Consider the following 23,708-nt stretch of genomic DNA (forward strand, 5'->3'; position numbering starts at 1 on the left):
AGACGTTACCATGGCTCCTAATAAGGTTCAAGCATTAACGGACTGGCCAGCACCAACCACAGCCAAAGAGGTACAAGTTTTCAAACTTCTACAGATGATTTATCACCCATTTTTCTGACATTATAAGTCCAATTATGAGACGGTTATGAAAAAGGTGCCTTTTGTCCAGACCAAGGAGGCCAATGATGCATTCAATTTACTAAAGAAGAAATTCACCACGGCTCAGTACTCAGACATCCGGACAGCACTTTGCTTTACTTTGTAGGATGGGCACCTCTCAGGTAGCAGTCGGAGGCATTCTGTCGCAATGGTACAGCACAACAGAACACATGTACCCAGTTGCATTATTTTCCAAAAAACGTATTGCCAGCTGAACTGAACTATGCAGTTGCTGAATGAGGATTACTGGCAATTAAATTATGTTTCCAAGAGTGGCAGAAATATTTGCTAGGGGCTCAACATACCATTACTATATACACCGATCATAAGAATCTACAGTTCCTTCCATCATTAAAGGCATTGATCTCCCCCCCCCACCCAGACAAGAACGGTGGTGGTTGTTCTTCAGTGAATACAATTTCATCATTATCTATCGTCCGGGACAAAAACAGATATGTTATCAAGGTGGTGTTACTCAAATCAGAATTCTCAGGAACAAACACCACAGAACATCATAGCTCCTGAACACTTAGTAAGTCTTTGCAGACGAGAAACATTCCTGAACAGCATGAGCCAGGAGGACATGGCCTCTTTGGTAACTGGCAAAGATAATCATGTCCATAATGATCTTCCTTACCATTGAACAACTTTATATATTCCCATTAAGGAATTAAGACAGGAAGCACTGACTTGATGTCTAGTTGGACACCCTGTAATTTACAAGACTCTAGCTAACTGTGAGCAATGGTTTTGGTGGCCAACGTTGTCCAAGGATGTGCATGACTATGTCCAGGCCTGCCCCATTTGTTCACAGAACAAGGCGTCTCACTTTGACCCATGAGCTTCTTAAGAACCTTGCCAGTACCCACACATCCCTGGCACACTATTAGTATGAATCTTAATTACAGAATGGCCCAACTCCAATGGCTACAATACTATTTGGGTATTTGTTGATCTCTTGCTACAATGGCACACTTTGCTGCCCCAACACAGATACCCCAATGCCAAGGCTCTCTCCACCGTATTAATTTAGCATACGATGCAGTTACATGGCCCTCGCTCCGCCATTATTTCAGGCAGAGGCCCACAGTTCATTTACCGGTTTTGGCGCAGTGTTTGGGCATTCTTGGACTCAGACGCTCAACTTTCATCTGCTTATCACCCACAAATCTGATGGGTAGACAGAACAAGTAAATCTGGTACTGGAGCAGACACTGCATTGTCTTTGAACATCTACTCCTAAAGAGTGGGAATCCTTGTTACCTTGTGTAGAATTTGCATACAAGAATTCACAGCTTTCTGCACTGGGGTATCCCCCTTCTATTGTGTATCAGGCACTTATTACGAATGTTACCTGAAAATGTTGTTATATCGTCTGAAAATGGACCAGCAATACAAGGATTTGTAAAACACCTCTCTAACTCTTAAGAGGTGTTAACAAACTTACAACAAGCCAAAGTAAACTTGGAGAAGAATTCTAAAACGCAGCCAGCAGGCACCAGGTCAAAAAAGCAGAGGGTCTGGCTTGTCACAAAAAACATACAACTACAGAGTCCCAACAAATTGCAACCTAGATTTATAACTCCATTCCCAACTGAAAAGATCATTAACTCCATAGCACTTAAACTTCAACTACCAGATGATTTACTCATTCACCCTGTGATTCGTGTTGTGATGCCAAAACCTATCCTGCTCCTCTTTTTCCACCTGTAATCCTGGATGTTCACCTGGAGTTTGAAGTTCAAAGGATCCCTGATTCAAAACACTTGTTAGTGGTAATTTGTTTAATCTAACTGATTGGAAAGGTATCGTCCTGAAGAATCTTTGGACCCCAACAAGTAATGTTCATGCCCCTTGCCTGATTCATTCATTTCATGCCTGCCAGCCAGACAAACCACGTCCCGTAGGTCTTTCCTTGGGGGGGGGGGGGGGGGGGGGGGGGCAGGGAGAATGTCACGACCTCCTCTTGTGCCCTCTGTGCTGTGGGTTTTACACACTGGGTTTATGTAACACTTCCCTCATGCTCTCCACGGTCCCCTTCTCAGGGCTTTTGAATCATTGAACCTCGTGTAATGTTGCTAGTGTAGCCTGACTTGCACCTGCACATGAACCACATGACTCCTGGGAAATTAGCTGTATCCACTCTGACCTGTTGACTTTTACTATAATGCATTTGGGTTCCATTAATCATGGTTAATTGTTTACAACTGCCACTTGCACCTGCACGTGGTCATATCCATTTTGTGTAACATACGGTCTTCACAAGGTTCCTTGGAAAGTTCCACTCTTCCACCCGAGATGTGCCTTTCTGTAACAGTCTTTCCTTCCAGCATAAATACCCCATCAGAACCTGAATCCGCACTTGGACTCGTTTCAGTCCTGTGCAAGCATTTTTCCTGCACTCACCTTTGGAGTTTCCCCGAAACTCTAGTACTCTAGTCTTCTAAGCCTTCCTGCTGATCCTGTGATCCTGGCTCTTGCAACAATATCATGTATCTTCGTTCATGGGCTACAAATCTGCCTTCTCTAGGGCTTCTTGCACCATAGCCTCCTGTCTTCCTTTGGATTCCAGTTAAAGTACTAAAACAAGGCTAAGTACTTGATTCTTAGGTTAGTGCACACTAATCCATAGTTTATTTTATAAGTCCAAGACTGAGTTTCTTGAGAGCACGAGCATGTCTTTGGAAATCGGACATTGTATGAGTCCCTAGGAGCCAAAAAGGCCAAGCACTCCAGACCTTTTTTGCATAAGTGCTCTAAACTTTAATGTCCCTGAACTTTTTTTTTTTTTTACATTATTACTTGACAAGTAGTAGCAAGTTTTTGGAAAAGCTTCAAGAGCAGGAAACTGTATTTGAGTTCTGATCTGAACATTGTATGGTACGACTTTCTTAGGAGTGCCAGAAAGCTCCAGTTTGTTTTTTAAATTGTTCCTGCGCTCTCATGCAATATTTATAATGAAGCCTGTGTACATTTGTTAACAATAGCTAAAACAGTATGAGTTGAGAATTGTTGGAAACAATGCTTCTTTTTGTTTCTAGTGTTCCACACCTGTATCAACACTAATGAGGTCCAGGGAGTGCAGAGCCTACTAGGCAGTGTTGCAAGGCAGCAGAGCAGCCCCAGTGATGCAAGTTCATGTTTTTTTGTTTTATCAGATATCCCCTTCCCTGCAGGTTCAGTTTATGGAATTGTTGTGCTTTTGCTTGTTTCATATTGGTGCCCCAGTTGGGATTGGAGGTCGAGCATCGTCTTCACAATAGGAACCAGGCAAGTACATGACAAAAGCTCTCTGCGCCTGTCCATGTCAACCCAACGCTCTCCCACTACTCGCAGATACACCGCCGCCGCGCTATGAGCTTTAGACCCCAGACACTGTGGAGAACTGGGGCAGCACTTAATGTTGCAATCAGTGGTAGGACTTTTCACCTGCCAGCACTCTCTCTTCTCTTGCAACACCAGAGCACCCACTCACACAACAATCACCACCACAACGCCAACTAGGACTGCTTTAGAACAGCTCCATTGCCTCCTGCTCAATGCCTGATCACTCTACAAGCACGCCACCGAGATCTGGGACAATATCACCTCCCTCACCCAGACGTAAACCTCTTCACTGAAGCCTGGTTTAACCCCACAGCCACTCCTGAGACTGCTACAAGACAGCACACCATGACTGCATCAACAAACACGGATGTGTAATCACCATCATCCACAAAGAAACCATCCACTGCACCACTGCCACAGATGACACCACCCGATCATAGAACACCTCAATTTCCAAATCAATGGCAAAACCACCATCAGAGGCACCCTCACCCACAGACCTTCAGGACCAAGCCCCAGTTTCTGCAACACCATCCCCAAAGTCATAAGCCTGCTTGCCATTGACTCCAAACACTACATCTTTCTTGGAGATCTCAATCTTCATCTTGACAACCTCAACTACACTAACACCGCCAGACCTCCTCGGAAGCATGAATAACATCAGCCTCACCCAACTAGTCACCATCCCCACACACTATGCAGGCCACATGCTCGACCCCATCTTCATGGTCATTGACAGAATCAAGTACAGTCATGTCACAAAGCTCACCTGAACATACCATGCCATCATCCATTTCATGACTGTAGGATCCCCTGGCTCAACTTCCAAGCCACCCAGCACCTCCCACCTCAGCTGGAACAAAATATCTGGGAGCCAATGGACCAACACCCTCAAAAATTCCCACCCATACACTGCAACCAACCTAGATCAGGATGTCAAGAACTTCTCCACCTCGATCACTGATTGAGCCAACAAAATCACTCCCCATCAAGCCCACCAAACTCAAGAGATCTATCTAACAAGCCAGTTGGTACAAAACACAACTGAGAATCATGATTCACAACTGCAAGCGACTAGAAAGGAAATGGCACACCAGCAAGGAGCCCACAGCCCGAGCCACCTTCAAGTAGTCCCTTCAACCAATACCACCAACTACTTAAAGACCAAAAAGGAGCACCCTAACCGACCACATCAAAACCAGCTCTAACCATAGCAAAGAACTCTTCAACATCGTCACAGAGTTCTCCAGCCCCTCCGCCACTGACACATCATCACCCCTTCTCAGGAACTCTGTGACTCCATGGCGGACTTCTTTCACAACAAGATCTCCACCATCCACAAAAACATTGAACCCCAAACTACCACCACTGACACCCTCAGCTTCCTCACTCCCATGGATGCTAGCCCCAATGTGATCCCAGACAACTTGCTCAGCACCTGGGACCAGATCACCACACAAATTACCACAGCATCATGAACTCTGTCCACTCAGGGGTGCCCACTGACTTATGTCCCCACCACATCTTCATCCTCGGGCACAAGATCAGAAATGGAGTTCACCACCATCTTCAACTCATCCATAACCACCGCCTCCTTCAGTGAAGTACTGAAACACGCAGAAGTCAAACCCCTTCTCAAGAAACCTTCCCCCCAACCCCAGGGAACTCAAGAACAACTGTCCCATCTCGCTGCTCCCCTTTCCTGCCAAAGTCCTCAAAAAGGCCATAAACCTCTGACTCACGGAACACCTGGGGATCGCCAATCTTGTGGAACCCTCCCAATCCGGCTTCCACACCAACCACAGTACCACCGACATCAGAACCCTCCTCGACCGGGGAGAAACAGCAGCCCAATGCTCCTCGATCTCTCTGTAGCATTCATCACATCTGAATCCAAGGAGACACCCTCAAATGGAGCGCCTCATTCCTCACTGGAAGAACTCAGAGAATCTGGGTTAGAAATTGGGTCTCTAGTTGGCAGAGGTATACACCCTTGTCCAAGTAGGGACCACAATCCTAGTCAGGATAAGTCGCACACAATTAAAATTATTCTGTGCCTACCCTCTGGTAGCTTGGCACTGAGTAGTCAGACCTAACTTAGAAGACAATATGTAAAGTATTTGTGCAATAAATCATACAGTAACACAGTGAACACACCACAGAAATACACCACACCGGTTTAGAAAAATCGATATTTATCTGAATAAAATAAGGTAAAAACAACAAAGTACAAGTAGAAATGTCACTTTTAAAAGGTAAATGAGTCTCATTCGTTAAAAATAACCAGTTATCTCTTTATTACACACAGTACCTGGTATGCTTCAAAATTAACGCCTGGAGACCTCAGGGGAGGGGACGCATGGCAAAATAGGGTGTTGCGTCGAATTTTCCGATACGGCACAGACTATGCAGTGTTTCTTTCCACGCTGAAAGTAGTTTGCAACATTTGTCGGTGCACAGTCTTGGTTCCTCACTGTGGTGCAGGGATATTTTGATCCGCAGGGACAATGCGGGGAAAATCCTTAATGCGCCGGAAGGAGGCAAGGGCACTGCGTCGATCCGGTAGGTGATGTGTCAAATTTGCCGTCGCAAGGCAGGCGCTGCGTCACATTTCCAATCAGGAAGGCGGGCTGTTTCATTCCAGTCGGCTGTGTGGCGATTTCTCGGTCGCAATGCAGGCTTCTTGTCAATTTCAGCAGGCGATGCATCTATTTTTGATGCAGAAGGAGTTTCCTGAAGAGATGAAGTCTTTTTGGACCCGAGACTTCAGTAAATAGGAGGCAAGCTCAATCCAAGCCCTTGGAGAGCACTTTTAGGGGAAGGCAGAGTCCTTCTCAGCAAAGCAGTCCAGATGAGTCCTTTGGGCTGCCAGGCAGCTCCCCTGACAGGGTGCAGGTGTAGGTCCATAAATATCTGGTTTTGGGGGGGGGGGGGGTCAGAGACCCAGTTTATGTACCCAAAAATGCCTTTAAAGTGAGGAGACTTCAAAGAGCGGTTTTGAAGTGCACAAGTTCCTTTTTCAGTTCAGTCCTGTCAGCCATGGTACTAGTAGGGGGGTTGGTAGTCCATTGTGTGAGGGCAGGCCACCCTCCTTTTAAATTTAAGTGTCAGGCCCTCTAACCTTCCAGCCCAGGAAGACCCATTCAATATGCAGATGAACACTAGTGTAGTGTATTTGTGGTTGTCAGGGTTAAAAGCACAAGGGGGCTGTCAACCAGCGCAGACCAGGTGCTGAATGGAAACAGGCTTTCAGGCACAGATACAGGATTTCCATTATCATACTAAATATGATCTGGTTATTCATTTCAGATTAGAATCTACCACTCAAAGTATATGAGGGAAGTCCTACATGAGAGGAGCAGGCCTCACAATAGTGGAAAATGAATTTAGGAGCTTTTCACTACCAGAACATATAAAACAGATATGTACATGTCCTGTTTACCTACATCGTACCCTGCCCTATAGGCCTACCTTAGGGGTGACTTGTATGTAGAAAAAGGGGAATTTAAGGCTTGGCAAGTACTTTTAAATGCCAAGTCGAAGTGCCAGTGAAAGTGCACACACTGGCCTTGCAAGGGCAGGCATAAGACATGGTTAAGGGGCTACTTATATAGGTGGCACAATCAGTGGTGCAGGCCCACTAGTAGCATTTAATTTACAGGCCCTAGGCTCATGTACAGTACTTTACTAGAGATTTATAAGTAAATCAAATATCCCAATTGGGGATGAACCAATGTTACCATGTTTAAGGGAGAGAGTATATTCAGTTTAGCACTGGTTAGCAGTGGTGAAGTGTGCAGAGTCCTAAAGCCAGCAAAAACAGTGTCAGAAAAGTGGAGGGAGGTAGGCAAAAAGTTGGGGGATGACCACTCGAAGGCTGCTGGTCTAACAATCTGCCTACCACATTTAACCTTGGAACCCAAGAACCTCATCAGTGGCATCCCTCAAGACTCGTCCCTCAGCTGACACTGTTCAACATCTACATAACCACCTTGGCCAACATCATCAGAACCAACGGAATGAGCATGTCCTACGCAAATGACACCAAGCTCATCCTCTCGCTATCAGAAGACCCCTCCACCACAAAGGCTAACTTCCACAGTCGGGCATCGGCAACTGGATGAAAGAAAACTGGCTAAAACTCAGTACAGACAAAACAGAAGTGCTGATTTTTGGGAACAACACATCCCAGTAAAACGACTCCTGTTGGTCTTCTGACTTTGTACCAGCACCCACCCTGGCAGACCTTGCATGCAACATCCTGAACAGCAGGCTCACCATGATAAACCAAATCAAAGCATTCTCTTCGGTCTACTTCCTCACTCTTTGTCCGCTTTGGCTCCCCGTCAGCACCAGACAAACCATCACTCATGCCCTGGTCACAGCCGACTGGACTAGGGCAACACATTCTACATGGGAATCACCACACACCTACTGAAGAGACTACAGAACATACAGAATTCAGCGGCCAGATTCATCCTTGACCACCCCAAATGAACCCACATCACCCCTCACCTCAACAAGCATCACTGGCTCCCCATTCAGAAGTGATGTAAATTCAAGATGCTGATCCACACCTACAAAGCCCTTCAAAATCAAGGAGGAACATATCAACTACTGCCTGAACTTTCACCAACCCTCCAGACACCTGTGCTCCCTCTGCAACCCCTAAAGCAACAGGGGATGACACTCCTCCTACTTCACTGCGAACTCCTGAAACAACCCCCCCTTCACCTGCGAACCTCATCCTCTCTTCTGGAATTTAGGAAAGTGCTCAAGATTGACTATTCATTGATCTCCTTAGCAGCTATGCTCTCAGCTCCAGGATACCCTCACGGGTGATTAGCCATACTCTAAGTTCATAAAGACTGGTTGAGTGAAAAGTAATCCCAGAGAAAGAACATCATGATGATAAACTTAAAAAAATCCTCAGAGTACATATTATCAAGGACCAATATGACTTTGTAAAAATCAAACACTTGTCTGTTATATGATGCAGCTAGTTTCCTGGCATACTCCACCCCACCTATTGCATATTACGTCATTTAATCACCAATGATTTGGCAAGGATGTGCAGGGCATAGATTACCTCTTTGAGAAAAAGAGATTTTCAATAAACAGCCATTCTCATTTTGCAAATAAGCACTGCCCTATATAAAAACATAACTAATTAGGATTTCATCTTAAAAAACAGTGAAGGTAGTTAATACAGTTCTGCATAATGGAATGAATGGACAAGAGATGGGTGGCTTTAGTTTCAGTGCTTCAGATCCACAAGACAGTGAGGCAAGGATGTCTGCTGGCCTCTTTATTATTATTCAATGTGTGTATTATACAACACATTTCAAATCATGCATATATTTTTCAGACATGGCCCTCTTCTTTACAGACTGGGCAAAGGCAGTGCTTGACTGATCACAAGAACCTTTTGATTGGACCTGTGCAGGCAACATAGGAACAGATTGCTTGAACAGGGCTGCCAGGGAGTGAGTGGGAATAGTAGCAGATAAAATAAGAGTGCTAGAGAGCTCTCTTGCTTCAACCAAAGACTTAATGGAGTGGTTGGCCTTGACTTTTGTGTGGTTTGAGCCCCACTTTAGTTAAAAACTGAAAGAAAGACAATGAAGTGAGAAGCACATGATGAGGAGATTTGATCTTGAGCCTAGCTTCCAAAGGATGGTTTGCAGCTATGTTCTGGCCTTATAAGAATAAGAAACTATACTGGCTCTTGAAATATGTGGTGATTAAAGACCCTTTAATGAAGCTTCTGGGGTGCAGAGAGAGTATACATCAGGGGAAGAGCTGCACTGTAGTGGCCTACGAATCTGATCTCTAATGAAGAGCCCCTGATGCCCAATGATGCTTTGTGTGCATGCGGAACTTATGTATTATAGAAAGGATATTAGAGGGTTGAGTGGCTCCTTATGCAACACAGATGTGCAGGCACACCTTTTGCACACACGCAATCTCAGGGGACATTCCTTTATTTACCTGGGTAACTGCCACATGTAAATGATGGATAGACATTGTTTCTGTGACAGCATCAGTTATATGACACACAGTCTTCGGGGAGCTTCATATAGGAAACGGTGCAGTAGGAGAGCCCTCCATCCAAGAGGGTTCATTTCTAGAGGGGGAAAGAGGTCTCGGGGCCTCCTACAAGCAGATGCAGTCATATACTGCACCCGCCTGCAGGATGCATCCCTCCTCAAAATCAGGCCATAAACGGTGCTTCTATCTCTCATTGATGTGCTCCCTCACATCCACTGTTGAAATCAAGAGAAGATATTTTTTTCTGTAGTCTGGTGTTGGTTCAGCTCTGTGCTGTGTGCACATAATGAGAGAAGCAGCACATAAACCATGACAGTGCACCTAATTTGCATTACCTGGTGCTGTTACAATTGTGCACTTGGTATTGCCAGTGTTTTGTGCTATTAGTCATTATGGGAGGAAAGTGGTTTATTATATGGTGTGGGTGTGTGATCTCACCATGTAAAAACTCATCAACCAGTCTTGAGTTACAGCTTGTTTACAAAATCTTAGCTCTACCCTGGGTAGCTGTGGCTTCGACACTTCAGCTTTGTACAAGGCATTTAAAAGTATCAAAAAACAGTTGAAGAAGAAAGAAACACAACACAGAGAAAATCCAGTACTGATCTATAAAAATAGCACTTATTTTTATGAATTTCTAGACAACAAAACAAACAAAATCCACTGGACGGTTCTAGAGCTATATCAAACAAATAGCAAATCACTGTTTTTCATTCAGCTCACAAACAGGCATTGGTAACTACCGCGGTGAGCAATTCTTTGGAAAACCTTTGAAAATGTAGAGGTTTGTTTGGTTATTCCAGCCAGCTTTGGATGACCAACTCTGGCAGAAAGAAGTCACAGGGGCTGATGAGGCTTGGATGGACAGTTACCTTGCAGTCAAAGCAGTCTCCAATCCAATTCCAGGCTCTATGGGTGAACATCTATAGACAATGGAGTAGCCCTGATGCAAAGGAATCAGGATGCTGAAGGATTGTGTAAGCACTGATCCAATGATAGAAGTCTTATTGTGGCCATCCCTCGGTCCACAAACACAGTGGGGTGACTGTGGCTACAGAAGTTGATGTCCCTCAAAGTCTGGTTGACGTCCAGCCAAGAACCTGTTGCCTCTGGTCTGGCTAGGGTGAAACCAGCAGATCCTATAACTGAGGCTAGTGTCTGTCTAAGGGGCCCAAACTGCACAGATTTTGAGCATTGAGACTCGGTCTCCCAGGCAGTGCTTTAGTGCTCAGTGGCGATCCAGCGATTGTGGCTTCCAACTCACCAAGACCGCTTCTTCAACTTTTGTGACACTCCAGGTATAACAAGAAGTCAGCAAACTGACTCTTGCAGTCACTTCTGTCTGGGGCTCAGGATGACTTTTCCTTGAGCAGGGCACCACATGCACAGTCATCTTTTTGCTAGCCCAAGGATCAGCAGGTGCAGTCCAGTCTTTAGTCCATACTCTCTTTGCCAGGCCCAGGGAACTGAAGGGCAGTCCTTCTTTGATCCTCTCTCTAATGCAGACATAATCTGAGGTCTGGGTGCCAGGGGTGCCACTTTTGTGCCCAGGACCCTCCCTCTGGGATACGGTTACTACTATACAATGGGCTACCAGGTTCCCTCCTGCCTGATGACGACTTCCTGCAAAATGTGGCATCTAGCTATCCCAAAGTGAAATATCTGACACACTTCCAAAGTGCAATATTTTGCCAACTCTCAAGGTCACAAAAACCCCTCTCTTGCTGTATGGAGCTTGTAGGAGGCTGGCCTTGTTTGTAGTGGGTACCAGAGGTACTTACACCTTGTGCCAGGTCCAGTTATCCCTTATTAGTGTAGAAGAGGTGTTTCTAGCAGCTTAGACTGATAGAAGGTAGCTATGGCAAAGCAGCTTAGGCTGAACTAGGAGACATGTACAGGGAGTGCAGAATTATTAGGCAAGTTGTATTTTTGAGGATTAATTTTATTATTGAACAACAACCATGTTCTCAATGAACCCAAAAAACTCATTAATATCAAAGCTGAATATTTTTGGAAGTAGTTTTTAGTTTGTTTTTAGTTTTAGCTATGTAAGGGGGATATCTGTGTGTGCAGGTGACTATCACTGTGCATAATTATTAGGCAACTTAACAAAAAAAAATATATACCCATTTCAATTATTTATTATTACCAGTGAAACCAATATAACATCTCAACATTCACAAATATACATTTCTGACATTCAAAAACAAAACAAAAACAAATCAGTGACCAATATAGCCACCTTTCTTTGCAAGGACACTCAAAAGCCTGCCATCCATGGATTCTGTCAGTGTTTTGATCTGTTCACCATCAACATTGCGTGCAGCAGCAACCACAGCCTCCCAGACACTGTTCAGAGAGGTGTACTGTTTTCCCTCCTTGTAAATCTCACATTTGATGATGGACCACAGGTTCTCAATGGGGTTCAGATCAGGTGAACAAGGAGGCCATGTCATTAGATTTCCTTCTTTTATACCCTTCTTGCCAGCCACGCTGTGGAGTACTTGGACGCGTGTGATGGAGCATTGTCCTGCATGAAAATCATGTTTTTCTTGAAGGATGCAGACTTCTTCCTGTACCACTGCTTGAAGAAGGTGTCTTCCAGGAACTGGCAGTAGGACTGGGAGTTGAGCTTGACTCCATCCTCAACCCGAAAAGGCCCCACAAGCTCATCTTTGATGATACCAGCCCAAACCAGTACTCCACCTCCACCTTGCTGGCGTCTGAGTCGGACTGGAGCTCTCTGTCCTTTACCAATCCAGCCACCGGCCCATCAAGACTCACTCTCATTTCATCAGTCCATAAAACCTTAGAAAAATCAGTCTTGAGATATTTCTTGGCCCAGTCTTGACGTTTCAGCTTGTGTGTCTTGTTCAGTGGTGGTCGTCTTTCAGCCTTTCTTACCTTGGCCATGTCTCAGTATTGCACACCTTGTGCTTTTGGGCACTCCAGTGATGTTGCAGCTCTGAAATATGGCCAAACTGGTGGCAAGTGGCATCGTGGCAGCTGCACGCTTGACTTTTCTCAGTTCATGGGCAGTTATTTTGCGCCTTGGTTTTTCCACACGCTTCTTGCGACCCTGTTGACTATTTTGAATGAAACGCTTGATTGTTCGATGATCACGCTTCAGAAGCTTTGCAATTTTAAGAGTGCTGCATCCCTCTGCAAGATATCTCACTATTTTTGACTTTTCTGAGCCTGTCAAGTCCTTCTTTTGACCCATTTTGCCAAAGGAAAGGAAGTTGCCTAATAATTATGCACACCTGATATAGGGTGTTGATGTCATTAGACCACACCCCTTCTCATTACAGAGATGCACATCACCTAATATGCTTAATTGGTAGTAGGCTTTCGAGCCTATACAGCTTGGAGTAAGACAACATGCATAAAGAGGATGATGTGGTCAAAATACTCATTTGCCTAATAATTCTGCACTCCCTGTAAAGCTCCTACTATACCACTGGTGTCCTATGCACAATATCATAAGAAAACACAATACACAGAGTTACTAAAAATAAAGGTACTTTATTTTTATGACAATATGCCAAAAGTATCTCAGTGAGTGCCCTCAGTATGAGGATAACTTATATACACAAGATATATGTACACAAACCAAAATTAGGTAAGTAATAGCAAGAAAAGTAATGCAAGCAGTGTAGAATTACAATAGATTGCAATAGGAGCACATAGGTATAGGGGCAACACAAACCATATACTCCAAAAGTGGAATGTGAACCACGAATGGACCCCAAACCTATGTGCGCTTGTAGAGGGTCGCTGGGACTGTAAGAAAACAGTGAGGGTTAAAAAAAAGTAGCCCACCCCAAGACCCTGAAAGGTAGGTGTAAAGTGCACCTACGAACCCCAGAGAGCACAGAAGTCGTGATAGGGGGATTCTGAGGGAAGAACAAACACCAGCAATGCAACAACAGTGGATTTCCGGACCCGAGTACCTGTAAGACAAGGGGACCAAGTCCAATAGTCGCAACAGTGTCGAGCGTGGGCAGGAGCCCAGGAAATGCCAGCTGAGGGTGCAAGGAAGCTGCCACCGGGTGGAAGAAGCTTGGAGTTCTGCAAGAAGGAAACGGACTAGGGACTTCTCCTTTGGAAGACAGATGTCCCACGTCGTCGTGAAGCTTGCAGAGGTGTTCCAACGCAGAAATACTGCAAACAAACCTTGCTAGCTGCAAGGGTAGCAGTAGAGGTTTTTGGGTGCTGCTGTGGCCCAGGAGGGACCAGGATGTCGCCACTTGGAGGAGACAGTGGGGGCGCCCAGCAACTCAGGGAGCCCTCACAGAAGCAGGCAGCACCCGCAGAAGTACCCTTACAGGCACTTGGAAAAAGAGTGAACTGGAGTTCACGCGAAGTCACAAAAGGGAGTCCCATGACGCCAGAGGACAACTCAGAAGGTTGTGTACTGCAGGAAGGAGTGTCAGGGATCCAGGCTTGGCTGTGCACAAGGAAATCCTGGAAGAGTGCACAGGAGCCGGAGCAGCTGCAAATCACACAGTTCCCAGCAATGCATTCTAGCATGGGGAGGCAAGGACTTACCTCCACCAAACTTGGACTGAAGAGTCACTGGACTGTGGGAGTCACTTGGACAGAGTTGCTGAGTTCCAGGGACCACGCTCGTCAGGATGAGAGAGGACCCAGAGGACCAGTGTTGCAGTCTTTTGGTGCCTGCGTTAGCAGGGGGAAGATTCCGTCGACCCACGGGAGATTTCTTCGGAGCTTCTGGTGCAGGGTGAAGGCAGGCTACCCCCAGAGCATGCACCAACTGGAAACAGTCAAGAAAGCCGGCAGGATGAGGCGCTACAATGTTGCTGGTAGTCGTCTTGCTACTTTGCTGCGGTTTTGCAGGCGTCCTGAGCAGTCAGAGGTCGATCCTTTGGTAGAAGGTGAAGAGGGAGATGCAAAGGAACTCTGATGAGCTCCTGCATTCGTTATCTAAAGAATTCCCCAAAGCAGAGACCCTAAATAGCCAGAAAAGGATGTTTGGCTACCTAGGAAGGAGGATTGGCTACCAAGAGAGGTAAGAGCCTATCAGAAGGAGCCTCTGACGTCATCTGCTGGCACTGGCCACTCAGAGCAGTCCAGTGTGCCCCCAACACCTCTGTTTCCAAGATGGCAGAGGTCTGGGACACACTGGTGGAGCTCTGGGCACCTCCCCTTTCCTTTGTCCAGTTTCGTGCCAGAGCAGGGCTGGGGGATCCCTGAACTGGTGTAGACTGGCTTATGCAGAGATGGGCAACATCTGTGCCCATCAAAGCATTTCCAGAGGCTGGAGAAGGCTACTCCTCCCCAGCCCTCACACATATTTCCAAAGGGAGAGGGTTTAACACCCTCTCTCAGAGAAAGTCCTTTGTTCTGCCTTCCTGGGCCAGGGCTGCCTGGACCCCAGGAGGGCAGAAACCTGTCTGAGGGGTTGGCAGCAGCAGCAGCTGCAGTGGAGACCCCGGAAAGGCAGTTTGGCAGTACCCGGGTACTGTGCTAGAGACCCGGGGGATCATTGAATTGTCCCCCCAATACCAGAATGGTATTGGGGTGACAATTCCATGATCTTAGACATGCTACACGGCCATGTTCGGAGTTACCATTGGAACGCTATCCATAGGTAGTGACCTATGTATAGTGCATGCGTGTAATGGTGTCCCCGCACTCACAAAGTCAGGGGATTTTGCCCTGAATGATGTGGGGGCACCTTGGCTAGTGCCAGGGTTCCCACACACTAAGTAACTTTGCACCCAACCTTCACCAGGTGAAGGTTAGACATATAGGTGACTTATAAGTTACGTAAGTGCAGTGGTAAATGGCTGTGAAATAACGTGGATTTCATTTCACGCAGGCTGCACTGGCAGGCCTGTGTAAGAATTGTCAGAGCTCCCTATGGGTGGCAAAAGAGATGCTGCAGCCCATAGGGATCTCCTGGAACCCCAATACCCTGGGTACCTCAGTACCATATACAAGGGAATTCTATGGGTGTACCAGTATGCCAATGTGAATTGGTAAATTTAGTCACTAGCCTGTTAGTGACAAATTTGGAAAGCAGAGAGCTCATAACCACAGAGGTTCTGGTTAGCAGAGCCTCAGTGAGACAGTTAGGCATCACACAGGAAACACATACAGGGCACATACTTATGAGCACTGGGGCCCTGCCTGGCAGGGTCCCAGTGACACAGACTAAAACAACATATATACAGTGAAATATGGGGGTAACATGCCAGGCAAGATGGTACTTTCCTACAGAGCTGGGTAATGCACCCTAGACGTGTAGCTACCCAAGGGTTACACGCCTACAGGAAAACTGGTTTTGCAACTGTTTCCCCCTCTGTGTCACCAATTTGTCAATCAGAACAAAAGAGCAGACCCTCATGTGTGTGTCCAACATTTGCCTTCAAAAGGGGCTTCTCCTCTGAAGCTCACTTTTTGACCTCACATACCGTTTGGCCTTCCTGCCAGGGAGAGGTACTCCTCTTCCAAAGTCAGGACCTTTGTGTCCCTTGAGTCAATCACACCTACCCCAAGAGGGCAGAAGGCTGTCTCATGGCCAGGAACTATACAAGGTTAATGGAAATAGGGTGGCACCTTTCTAAAGATTACATTAAATGCTACTTGGTCATCAAGTCAGATTCAATGGGGCTACTAGCCTTTTTACATAAACATGACAATTAGGGGGTTTTACTGTTAGGACACATTAAAAAAATGACCTACATAGTAATATACAGCCCCTTGCGTTAGGGGTGACGTATATATTTAAAAAAGAAAGGTGTGGACTTTGGCATTATTTTAAATAGCAAACTGGAGTTAGCAGTTCAAAACTGCTCAGCCAGCCAGCAACGGTAGGCTGGGTGCTTTGTAACACTCATGGTGGCACTATAAAGGCTGCAGTCCATGTGGGCCACTTTAACGTACAGTACAGGCCCTGGGCACCCGGGTACCATATTCTAGGGACTCATAAGATAAAGTATGCCAACTGTAGGTGAGTCAGTCAAACATATACCTTTTAGGAGTAAGAGTACTGGCACAGAGGTCTTGTTAGAAGGCCTCAGTGCACCTTCAGGGTCGAAAAACCAGCAGCCCCAAAAACCTTGAGGGTGATCATGCAAAAAGAGGCATTTCCTTAAAGTCATTGGCTGTGAAGTGTAGCACAGTGAAGAATCAAAAACAGTGACACTTTTATCAGTGTTCAATATCAGACAGGCCATGAAAATGTTCCCGTGACAGACTGCTGCAGCTTTGAGTTTAGGACTCTGCAACAATCAAACTTGGAGCATCAACGTACTCCAATTTAACTAAGGAAACAGATGGCAAAAGCAATAATCTGGAAGAACTGTTGTGCCATAACAATGTCAATCTGGTGGGACTGCCTCAAAGAGCAAAGAGCTCAGGGAAGTATTAGTCATGATCAGCATTGAGGGTCATTTATAACAACAAACCCAGAGGATTTCCCCCACCAAAATAAAGATATTCATACAAAATTATAGAGATAGACTCTAGCTGCTATCTGAAGCAAGAAATCAGTAAGATGTTTCATACAACAAACTAAATACTTTCTGTATCAGAACTACTTCTCTAAGACATGGCAACAATGCAAAAAAATTGACAAAGTAAAGAGAAATTCATGAAGAGGAATATTCTTAATGCTTTGCTATCCCCAACAAAATTGTAAAATAACATCAGAGTTACTTTTTTAGTGCCTTTACGCTACTTCGAGAGTATGCAAATTGTGGATGTCAAAAGTTATTTGAAGGGGCACATTGGTGGGTATGTGTGAAGGTTATAATTTTTCACATTTTAGGTAGAGGGAAACAGCAGGTATTTATGTTTAAGTTACTTCTCAAGAGAAATAAACTTTATTTTGAGGTTGATATTTTAATATTGTGCTAGACAGGGTTGTGATAATTCAAAGAATGGACTATATATGGCCTCTAACATCATACTGCAAGTAGCAATGTGATCTGATGTAAAGCATGTGAGTGACGCTGATTCAATGGTTTGATCTTTCCGCTTATACATAAATTATTGTTACTCAAAAATTGATTGACTGAGCAATCTTACAATCTTCAGTACTGTAAGTGGTGGAGGATTCAGGTGAGTATACCCACCTGGTGACTGCAGACTCGAGATGTGCCAGATATTGCAAATGTATCAGTGTAAGTAACTAGATAGAGGAGTTTGTAGATAATTTACAAGAAAGTCTTTGCCAGGCAAGTGTTAATAAATTATAGGTGTGGCTGGATAAGGAAGAGATATTGATCCCCCTCCAGGTAGGGTCCCGTGCTAAGACAAGTACCTTAGACCAGGTATTCATATTTTCTCTTTTATATTTGAAATATGTCTTGCTTAGCAATAAAAAAATGTATGTGCCATTTAGTCGATCTGTGTGCTGCGTTTGATTTGGTCCCATGTGAAAAACTCTGGAGTGTATTAGATGACGGGGGTCCTGGAGAGCTTATTAGTGCTTGTAATTAGGGTGCATGAGGGGAATTATGTGCAGGTGAGATAGGGGGTGTAATGGAGAATTGACAAAGCGCATTGCCGTTTCAAGGGGGGTGCGACAAGGGTGTGTACTGGCACATACCCTGTTTACATTATATATCAATGATATGTTTAAGGCGCTATTGGAATGTATTAATGACTCTCCAATTTTGAAGGGATTAAAATTCCCATTCTATTGTTCGCCAATTATGTCCTTTTACTATCTAGATGTCCATTGGGCCTGCTTGATAAATTTATGGAGTTTTGTGAAAACAGGGCACAAGAATTAAATATGACCAAGCTTATGGTTTTTTAGCAAAAATGCAACCAGAAGCCGTGTTGTCAAGGGTGGTATAGAGTGCTTGGAAAGGGTTTATGGGTTTGACTATCTGGGGGTGGCCCTGACTGATAAGTATAAATGGGGGTCACAAATTACTAAAAGCTCATTGTTAATCTCACATAGATCTAAAGCCATACTTTGATTTCAAAATAATTTCTTTTACCTTTCCATTTCCCTGGGAAAAGAGGCCCACAGGGCTAAAGCCTAGAGTCCCGCCCTATGTGATGCAGAAATCAGCTGTTATGTCGATTTGCAAAAACTGCAGGTGGCCGAGAACTATTTTGTTAGTGCTCTGGTTTCTTTACCAGTAAGTACCCTTGTCATTTTCTGTATTTTGATCTGGGCCAGAGATGAGTGGCTGACTTGGCTCAATTTAAGCCCCTGTTGTTTTGGATCCGGATCTGGTCGATTCCTGAATTAAAAAGGATTCTAGGGACTTCTTGAAGGATTTGTCAACCTACAAGGAAGCAGCAAATATCCCATGGTTAAGTTTCATACAAAGGTGGTGTATGAAGTTAAGATTATCCAGAATTGGGATGCACTGCAGTCTACTTCTAAAGGTGATGCAAAACTTTTGAAAATGGCTTTTTGGTCATACGTGAATAATTATATCAATACTAGTGAGCCAAAAGGGCATTTGACAGAACAGTTGCTGGTATTTAAACCAGCCCCGGCTTTTGAACCCTATTTGGATCTCATTACTCCATCATTGGCGAAGAGCCTATATGTGAGATTTAAACTTGGTAGTTTTCCAACGAGAGCGGTTACATCAAAGTGGCAAGGAGATCCAGCCTCTATACTGTGCCCAGGATGTGGATCATCTCCCAAAACTATAGAGCACCTAATATTTGTATGCTCAGGGTACCGTGACCTACGTAGGAAATTGCTCCATCCATTATGTTTAAAGCTAGGAGTCACCCACTACATCGAAGCCGAGCATTTCGTGAGGTCAGATACATCAATTCCAGTTGTATTTTTCTTCAGTCGTTTTTTATTTAACGTTTAGATAAAGCGTGGTAAGCTAAAGAAATAATTTACATCAATGTACTGTGTGTTTTCAGATTGTGGTAAAGGCAGAAAAGATTTTACTTTGTATAATACAATTTATCTGTATGCACTTTATGCAGAATTCGGTTTTGATTGAAGTTTTAGGTATGGGTGTTAAATTTGTTTTAGTTGTTTCATCCAATGTCGGTTTGTATTCTTGTATGGGTATTTTATGGATTACCCAACATTGTTATTATAGCTGTGTATCTGCTGAGGAGATTAATATTGACATTATATTGCTTGTACTCTTTTGCAATTATTATCCAACGGAAATCCGAATGATACAGGTGAACTGAATTATTGTCATGGCCTTTTCATGCAGAAAGATAAATCACTGAGGGATATATGATGTTTAGCCGATAAAAATGTTAAATCTTGTGTAGGTATCCCCGTTGCACTGGTATTTTGCATTTTATAGCAATTTTATTTTGATTTTTAAGGTGGCTTATGTGTAAATTTCATGAGTTTTAATAGTACATTTTTATATATGTCATGGGGTACTGAATTATGCATTATGATGCATGTTATTAACTTTGATGGTCGAAGTACCGAATAAAGTTTTGGAATTGTAAATAAGGGTGTCACCAGATTAATTTCTGTAGGCCTACAGCGGTCAATAATGGTGCAGTGGAGCCAGGAAGAGCACCCACTTGCTTAGAATAGCAGAGCAAGCTAAGTGAGTGTTGGCTTAATGAACCTTGTGACAGAGGCTGAAACCCAACCGCGGAGGGTGTTTTATCAGTCAGTGTGTGATCTATGTATTTGGACATTATGAATTCAAAGAACTCGACCCCTGACGTAGATACGTGTAAGGGGAATAGTAAAGAAACAGACTTCAAATCTTTATTAATTGAAGATGTGGGTGTGAACCGGTGTGCCATTGTGGGAGACGCTGAACGTGTCTCATTGCTTTTCATTACATGTTTATATCATCTTACACACACACTAGGTCTTGGCGCATGAGAACAAGGCTATTGCTGTGCACTGGTGTTGAGTTGTATGACCTTAGTTTAGGGAATAGAAGAACTGTTCAGTACTAAGGTGAAACTCTCCGTTTTAGACAGACTAATAAATAACGTATGCTAAACTGTCACATTTTTTGTTGCTCACTTACCAAGTCAAAGAATGAATTTTCTCACTTACATCATTTTATGTTTTGCTGTAGCTGGTTGCCTCTGTGCAACTGTAAAAGAACTTGCATTGCTGCGTATCAGTGGAAGTGGAGAGATGCAATAGCAGCATCTTCTGTGTTCTTCCTGCAATCTGAATAAAGAATGTGTTACCATCCAGTATAACAAATAACATCCCTGGCTACAAGCAAACCCCTCTTGCTCCACTTAATGCCATGTATTACTAAGTTGGAAAGGATGCCGATGATAATGATGGGAAAATGCAGAGGGGCCGGTTGCTAGAATAATGAAAGAGGCGTGTTCTCTGACTGCAGGCCTAATGCCTCATGGTGTGAGTGAGTTTTATATGACTCAGCACATATATTGTCAATTAACCACGCTGTAAATCAGCTAGACATTATAAAGGTATGGATTTACCAATTTGTTAGGGGTGCGTTGAAATATGACTGGGATGTACTTATTCAACAACTATTAGTTTGGTCACTGCGTTATCAGTAATAATTAATTATTTTTACTCACTTTATCTCTAGGTTTCAAAACTTAATGAATGATGTTTTCCCCAAAATTATTGAGGTCACAGCAGTCACATTTCCTAAGTAAACAGAATTTTTCTGGAAAAAGGACACCTGGCAGGTGTAGCTCACTCTTCCTACTGAGTTATACTTGTGTGGATAAAGATGTTGGGTGTGAAGACATACTTGTCGGAGAAGCTCTCCTCTGGAGGTGAAAATGCGGACACGAACCCCCAAATCAGCCCAGGAGGATGTGGAGGACCAAGATACCCGCAGCTGGATCAGTTAGATTTGGACTCTGTGGTACTACCAAACGTATCAGATTAACAGGGGGTTGTGGCTAAGTGTAGGTAGGCCCAGAGTCATACACTACACCAGACATTTGGCAGTTCGGGTGAAAGCCAATAGTATGTAAGGTCCAAGTGTGGAAGGAATTTTTGACACAAAGCAGGCTCCAGCCTTAGATGCCAGCAAAAGATAGGATGGTGTTTTGACTATTGTTTGGAAACAGTAGGTGATAGTAGGAAACTGGTTAATTAGTTGTGAAGGAAGTGAGGCCTGCACAAGTAATAGGTCCCAATTTCTACTTATTGGGAATTAAGCAGTGGCGTAAGAAAGGCCGCTGTGAAGCAGGGGGAACCCTGAGCTCCAGGGGACCCCGAGGCCAGTACCCTGACCTGAGAGCTTCTGAGCGAGTTTTGGATGGGAGCCCACTGTGAACTTTGCAGGGGGGTCCTCTCAAGTTTTGTTACGCCACTGGAACTAAGCACCCCCATTGTAGCACTTGACTCTCAGGGTAGCAAAGCAGAGCAGTCTAAGGCCTACACAGGGGAGGTGGTGTGGGCTAGTTATCAGCATTTTCTGACATTCAGTAATAACACCCAATAAATGATTGTACATTTATTACACACAAAAACTGCTAAATGCTAAGCACTAATTTACAAATACATACATAAGGCATATCAAAAATACCTTGGATTACATTATGGAATCACATTTGACCTCAAAGGATCATGACCCTCAAAATCACAGTGCCCCCCCAACTATAACAAACAACTCATCACAAGCATCACAGTATAGGGGGTAACACTTTAGTTAAAACAGGCCTATTGTCTTTATCAGGGAAGCTATTTCCTGTAGTTATACTTATTGCAAGCAGTCTCCCACCACCTTGTGTGTTTCATGTACCGCCCCAATTGGCATGGGTTTGCCAGACATGGGTACTATGCTCACTATATCACTGAAACCAAGCTGTACCCGGCTGATGAGCCCATAACTAGGGCAAATACGGTCTTCAGTTGTTTGTGTTCCGGTTCAGGGAGGACCCTGTTTAGTAGTGTGGGCTGAACTGCTCCGATGAGGAGTAGGGTCAAGACTAATTTGCAGATGATTGGCTGCAAACTGAGGTGCCTTGGTGAGCAAAAGAATGATGGATTGGAGAGCTATTGCCAGTAGTTAGACTTATTGCATGCAGCCTCCCATCACCTTTTGTGAGTTTCATTTAACAAGGCTTCACCATAAATGTGTGTGCAAATACAATAATTAATAATAACCATGTGTAAATGCATTTATTATCAATAAAGCATATTAACCATTAAAAGTAATCAGTGTCAACATGTGAAATCAATAAAGCATTATAAAATGAACATGGCATTTTTCTGTGTGCTATTTTTATACTTTCAGGCCACATAAAATGCAACCATAAAAACAGCTCTCGAGAGTGCCACTATCAGGCTACATACAACACATTCATTGAACCAGCCCCTAATGGGCACTACACCCCCAAATGAAAAGCAAACGCTCCAGCCTTGGAAGTGCTTTAAATAAATATTTGAAAATCGGAGAGGGTCAAAGATTCATTCACCCCACAAATGTAGGGTCAGTTTTCAAAAGATTACTTCTGGGTAACTCCCCCCCACACACACACACAACTTTCAGAATCAATTACTGGTGCCTCCTAGGGCCACCACAAGTCAAGACAAATATGTAAATTAGTCTCACCTGAGGCATTATGGGGACCTCCTCAGGGAAAGCAGTGAGTATTGTATTAGCGAATCTCCCATGGGGAGAGTCGCATAGCTTTCCCTTCTCTTTTTCCTTTTGTAAGGGGGTGCCTTGGTCCCACTTGGACACCCAATCCTTTTTTTCATGTTGGGACAGCATGGGGAGCCCACTCCCAGCTGCCTCCCAGGTTCTTAAGCTCCCACTTCGGGCAGGAGGCGGTGATAACTCTGTTGGTGCTCCTGAACAGTTTTGAGCACTGCTGCAGCCGTCCTTGGGCTCCCCTTTGGTGGGCCCCACAAGAAGTTCTAGTCCTTCTGGGGAAGGGGGCGTGATGGCCCATGCTCTCTATGCCAACAGATTCAAGCTAGCCTGGCAGAAGATGGGTGATAACCCGAAACCGGTTCCAGGATGCTGGTTTCTGGTCCAAGGAGGACCTGGCCTGGCAAATTTATGGATTAAACCCAGATCTGTGACTGGGGGTGAATGTTTGATTTGGTCTACATTCCGTCCATCAACTCTACTTTTTGCATTTGTCACCCCAAGAGGGAAGGGTATGCCCAGACGTGGGTCCCGTGCTCACTATGCCACCAGAATCAAGCTAGCCTGGCTTAAGAAGGGTAATACACTGAAACCGGTCCTAGGATGCTTGTTTCTGGTCCA

At 44.5% G+C, this 23,708-nt stretch overlaps 1 protein-coding gene across 2 annotated transcripts in view; it reads right to left on the reverse strand.

Annotated features, from left to right (window-relative positions):
* The window catches only part of GALNT3 (polypeptide N-acetylgalactosaminyltransferase 3), a 681,517-nt gene that overhangs the window by 535,577 nt on the left and 122,232 nt on the right, over positions 1-23,708 (reverse strand). For both annotated transcript variants that reach the window (XM_069225259.1, XM_069225260.1), the window contains exon 2: positions 20,517-20,665. The gene's annotated coding sequence lies outside the window, so the exon portion shown is untranslated. The remainder of the gene's footprint in view (positions 1-20,516; positions 20,666-23,708) is intronic.

Source organism: Pleurodeles waltl, chromosome 3_1 (assembly GCF_031143425.1).
Source record: "Pleurodeles waltl isolate 20211129_DDA chromosome 3_1, aPleWal1.hap1.20221129, whole genome shotgun sequence".
Lineage (NCBI taxonomy): Eukaryota > Metazoa > Chordata > Amphibia > Caudata > Salamandridae > Pleurodeles > Pleurodeles waltl.